The sequence below is a fragment of the Rousettus aegyptiacus genome, unplaced genomic scaffold, assembly GCF_014176215.1.
Source record: "Rousettus aegyptiacus isolate mRouAeg1 unplaced genomic scaffold, mRouAeg1.p scaffold_m13_p_6, whole genome shotgun sequence".
In the NCBI taxonomy this organism is placed as follows: domain Eukaryota; kingdom Metazoa; phylum Chordata; class Mammalia; order Chiroptera; family Pteropodidae; genus Rousettus; species Rousettus aegyptiacus.
Window position 1 is genome coordinate 53,064,139 of NW_023416309.1, and position 6,000 is coordinate 53,070,138.

Sequence of the window (6,000 nt, forward strand, 5' to 3'; positions counted from 1 at the left end):
CCAGCCTCCCAACAAAGCAGGCTGCAGATGTGGAGAATAGTGCTTAGCTCATGGCCACCTGACTCACATGACAATGGGCCTCTGTTGTAAGGTGGCTTATTCTGATTCTGTTGGTTGGTCAGAGGCAACATTGCACAAACAGAAAGAGCAGCTCCTAAACAAACCATTGCTTGGTATAGAAGGGAGGAAGTTTCTATTCTAGGCCTTTCCCACCCCATCCTGTCTCCTCTCTAGTCCCAGTTGTCTGGCTCTTGGGGTCGGAAGTAGGGTGCATCTATATGTAGGTTACTCTTTACTCTCTTAGGGTCTATGAGACCTTGGCAAGTTCCTGTGTGCTCTGTCTTTCATCTTCCATATCCCTAACTGGAGACAATTGTGACCTGTGTGTGTGTGTGTGTGTGTGTGTGTGTGTGGTAGGGAGAGTGAGCTTGGGTTCCTACAAATTGGGGGAGGAATTGGGGCACCTTGCTTGGTTCCAGGGAATTCTTTGACTGCAAATGTTTGTGGCCAGGTTCCTTCTGAATCACCCAAGGGCAAGCACACCTTATCACATGGAGTGACACACTTCTTCCAAAGACAACCTAGTCTTATATCACATGATGAAAATAGTCTCTTCCTATTAATAGTACTTTTGCATCTACTCCTGAAAAATCCATAACCCTAGCATTATTGAATAAAAGAATTCTTCCTAGCTCTATTTTCACTACAGGGCTCAACACCAACTTGGAATAGCTCTCTCTGAGTCACTTGGGATGAATGGTACTATCCTTGAACACACTGTTTCCGAACTCTAAATTTATCTCTTGATAGATGTGAGTGGAGTGTGCGTGTGTGTATGTGTGTGTGTGTGTGTGTGTGTGTGTTCATCCAGCTACATGATTGTTAATGAATTAGAGGATTGGAGGGAAGCAGAAAGTATATCTGAGCTTAGAAAGGGAGAAGAGACTAAAATGATACAAGAGAATGATCCAAGAAGGAAGGACATAGCAGGAGAAGACAAAAGAGCAGGCCCCAAATTTTCCTAGAATGTAGAAGCACAGAATATTCTTTTATGCTACTGTTGGGAGCAAGGTCTGCGGCACCTGAAGCTTTTTGAAATATGGAGGGTCCTCTTTTGAAAGAATATGAATAAAGAATACAGAATTAAATCCAGATCTTGGTATAAAATGGGAAAGTCCCAAAGCTTAAGCTTCATTTTTGTAATTTGTTGGGAATCTATAATATATATAATGTTAGGAATCTGTCAAATAACCTGAGACCTAGAAGGGAAAACATAAAGTAGATTTTTAAAAAAATTACAAAATGTAAAATATTTTGAGTTTTCTATATTTCTATAACAGGTTATAGTTTAGGACAACCTTTCAAAGCCTTTACTTCATTTAATCCTGATGAGAACCTTGTGAAGAAATTTTATATTTTATCCCCATTTTACATAAAGGAAACCGACTTTGAAGAGTTGGTGAGATTTGCCCAAGTACCTATCACCTAGGTTAATACAGGAAGGGGGCTGGCACCCAGGGCTTGACACTAGCCAGCACCAAACACTATGGGCGAGCACTTCTGCCGACCGGGGGGGGGGTGAGGAGGAAGGGATAGGATGAGCAGGGGAGCACAGGCTAAGAGAATTCATTTAAACTGCCTGTCTCTTGACACTGATCCCTTTGACCTGTCTTTCTCCATCCCCTTGGATTTCTCAACTCCGAACGTGACAGGCAGAACAGTAAGTAATTTGCTCCAAATAGGCCAGGTTGGCAGAAAACAAAGGACTGGTGACACTTTGGAATGCCTTCAGATCCAGTGCTTGTCTGTCTCTGCAGGTGATTACCTGTCCCCAAGCTTCCTGTTCTCTGAGCCAGACACATGAGTTCCAATCATGAAATCGCAAGGAAAGAAAAGTCCAGATACTAGTCTGCGGCCCCAAATAAGTTGTTTACAGGCCACATATTTTCCTATTCAAAAATGATCATGATTTTACTGAATCCCAAGGGAGAAACAGGGTCCTGCTGAAGTGATGGGTACACTTGTCACTGTCTGATCGTTTCCAGCCTGTCCCCTTGTCCCCATAGCTGGAGAGCTTTCTGGCTTTAGCCTCCTGCTATTTCTTCCCTCCCTCCCAGTCTCTAAGTATGTCAAGGCCTCTCTCCAAGAGAAGTAGTCCTAAGAGGTCACATTTCACAGCAAAGAGGTGGAAAAAAGAAAGGAGGCTGGAGGTCCATTTGGAGAGGAGAGGTATGGGCATATCTGTGCTGTGCGAGGACAGTGGTGGGAAGAAAAATAAGATTTTTTTTAAAGCTTAGAGAGCTTTATAGTATTTGAGAAATGCACACAAAAGACTTACATTTTCTCAAATTATTTTTAATTGTATGGAATGAATCTTTTTAACATGTCAATGCTGTCCTGGACCAAACCCTTTGGATTGTAGCTTTATAAGCATCGTCCTTACAACCTAGAACCCTGACTTGATTAAATCATAGAACAGCAATAAGAAAAACCATGGGAAATAATGCGCTGATGGCGGGCAATTTAAATGTTAGTATCTCACCATATTCGAGAAGAGGTAACAGTGCTCTAATCCTAAAGTGAGAGGGAGGGCCAATTTCTGAAAATAAGTGTGCCTGCCACCTTCGCAGCTGGTTTCTGGTCGGTCACCCATCATGGGCCTTGCTGAAAACACCATCTTGGAGACTTTGCAAATGACATTGCATTCTTCACTCCCTCCACCTATGTTCCCTGACTCCCTTCGCCCATCAGGCCCAGAGCGACCCAAACGATCTTCCCCCAGCGCTCCCCCTTCACCGTGCTTCCTTAGCCTCATTAAAGAATTACTGTAAAGTTGAGGGAAAAGGATGGAACAGTATTAGGACAATCCAAACCCTATATTTCCTTGTCACTTAGGGCTGCTCTTACGACGTGGTAAAACACTGCGAGCTGTTATTATTTTTCTTTATCCAGGAGAAAAAACAATGGGTTTAAAATCTAGGCAGCTTTTCCAAGGATGTATTAAGTTTCTATAGGAGTAATTCAACCTTCTTTGTCTTCTAGTGCAGTATAAACCATTCTTTAAAACATTTCTAACATAATTATCTAATAGAAGGCATTTTGGCCGCTGTTATTAGTTTGCAATGGTACCGACCTCAGCAGGCCATCAGCCTGAGAATTACAATTGGCAGAGAGGAACAACAAGCTACAGCTACTGCTGTGGTTTAGAAAAGGTGCTAAAGAAAAAAAAAAAAAAACTGTTCCTTATACTCCATTTAAGAGAGTATAGAGTGCAGAAAAATGGCTTTTATACTTAACCTTGACAGTGTTTAAGGTGTTAGGAAAGCTCGAAAATACTCAGCGGCATATGAAGAATGAAAAGAGCTATGCCTTGGACTCCTGGGTTGTCAAGGCAAAAGGTTCTACGTCCTTAGGTAATAAATTACCTAAGAAGATGTTTTTGTGTGTGGTGGGAGAATGAGTTTTACACACAAACATACAGATACACACAACTATTTTTTTTTTTTTTAATTTAAAGCATTAAAAGCACATGGTTATGAAAATCGAAACAGTGTACAGGAACATATAGTGAAATGGAAATTTCTGCTTTCCTTGGGTTCCTGATTCCCTCCTCTGCCAAATCGCCCTTCCACATTCGTTCCTCAGAGGTCACTACGCTTCCTTGTGTTTTGTTTCAGAATGTTCTGGGCTTATAAAAACATATTCTCTCTCTCATTCTCCCCTCTCACAAGTGCAAATGGAATACTTTAAAATACAATTCTCCAGTATGATTTTTTTTCTATTTAACAGTATACGTTGGACTTCCCCCCCCAAATTAGCTTATTTAGAACTACATAATTTTTTTTAACTGTCTTTGTTTTTTTTAATTGAAAAGTAAATGCATAATAGAAAGGAAGTGAGAAACAGCTGGCTTTAGACAAATATGAAATTATCACCGTAAAAGGCTAATTATCTTCTCTCTGGAAGGAGATTAGATGCAGAAAACACATTCCATTTTCTCTCCCTCTCCCCTCCCCCACCCCCCACACCAGAATTATTACAGTGGGTTTAAACAATAACTTAGGTCCTCGACAATTTTATCAGGCCATATAACTGAAAAGCCAGTACTTTTTAACTCCCCAAAGTGTAGAAATCGTTATTAACAAACGTTATCCTAATAAATTTTTCAAAAGGATAAAATAACTAAAAAAAGTATGCAAATGAAAACAAAGCCATCTCTTTCCTTCAGACCAACGTGATGGTCTCCTGAGTGAGGAACTTTCCCATTTTGTTCTATGGTGTTTCTCAAATAAATGTTATTTAGGTCAAAGTGCTCCAAAGTTGTCATTACAATTTCCAGTTTTCTTTGATGAACTTACTGGCAGAGAGATCCATGAGAAACTGGCTAATGATTGGTCAAATGTAAAAATTCGGCTTGTGAGTGTATCTTGGGCCCCAGCCACTGACCTAGGAAATTAGCAGCCTCCTGGCTGGCAGAATGTGTAAAAAACAAAAATAAACAAAACAAAACCTATCCTTTGGGAGATTTCTCATGCACAAGTAAAACCGAAGGAAGTTGTCATAGACAAACAATATACAAGACTGTGGTCAACAGTGACCAGAGATGTTAAAACTCAAATTTCACTGGAGGACACTAGAGTCTAACAGACTCCAAAATCTCAGAGATAAATAATAAACTTGACACTAAAGGCCAGTTGATAACCAGAGTTGCGTCACTTACTGTTATTATTTGTGTAGGCTTAACTATGTGGACTCATTTTCTCATGTTCACTGATTTCAGGGCTGGAAGAACCATTACTGATTATGTCTTTTAACAAAGAAAGAAATGAGACAAAAAGGCTGGGGGACATGATATCCGCCAAGGACAGAATATTTACTTGCACTCATTCTGCTCAGCCAGGCCCGGGCTCTACCTGGCCTGGTAGGTGTGCAGTTAGAGGGAGAAAGAGAGAGAGTGTGCATCTGGTCAGATGGATTCCAGGAGCATCTTCAGGTCTTTTCTGTCCTAAGGACTCTGCTTGTTCTCTCTGGATTTACAGGTAACCAACACCTCCCCCACCCCATGGTATTAGTTAATGAGTGACTGCTGTTTTCTGCTAAGCTGCTGTCAGGCAGATTTTACCAATTAACTTCATTTAAACCAATGTCACCTACCCTGGCTGCACAGTAGAATCCCCTGGAGAGCTTTAAAAAAAAAAAAAAATACTGATACCAGAGCCCACCACAATTAAATTCTGGTTTAACTGGTTTGAAATCCAAGAATTGGTAGTTTTGAAAAACTCCCCAGCCCCAGATGATTCTAAAAGGTCGCCAGGGTTGGAACCGTTGATTTAAAGCATCAGGGAGAGTTTCAATTAACTAATGGATTGTTTCAAGACAATTACAATAGCATTGTTTTCTTCACATCTGGCAATGTGATTCATTAAAAAGTAATGAAATAATTTGCAGAACACTGTCTTCACAGGACTTTCTCTTTATTCATTTTTGCTTAGGAATGTCAGCATATGGCCAAATTCAACAAGTCTGAAACTGATGGTTCTCTGAACCTTATCGCCTTTATCTTTTGTGTCCAAGTCACATCACAAAGATTTCACATAGTAATCATTCCTCTAGACCTTTTATGTTGAAGTGTCTGTGTAGCCCAGGCCTGGTACTTATCAGAAGAGATTCCAAGGACATTTTTGTCATCATGGTAATACGGGAAAGAGGAACAAGAACTACACAAATTGGACCCTCTCAAGGACCTTCTCTGCAGGTGTGGTAGGGCTTGAGTCTCCAGTCCTGTATCAATGGGACTTTCTATGGAAATTCTAGAGAAAGCAATGTTGGGTTGGAATAATTTATAATTAGACAGCTCAAAGATACCGGGTAGAGCTTCCTCCTTCCACAAGAGGTTCTCCAGCCATTCTACCCTTGTCAAATTGTCTTCTCAAAGTGATCCTACTTAACTAGGGGCACAATAGCTTCTGAACTTTGCTCCTTCCTCCCACTATTTAGAGC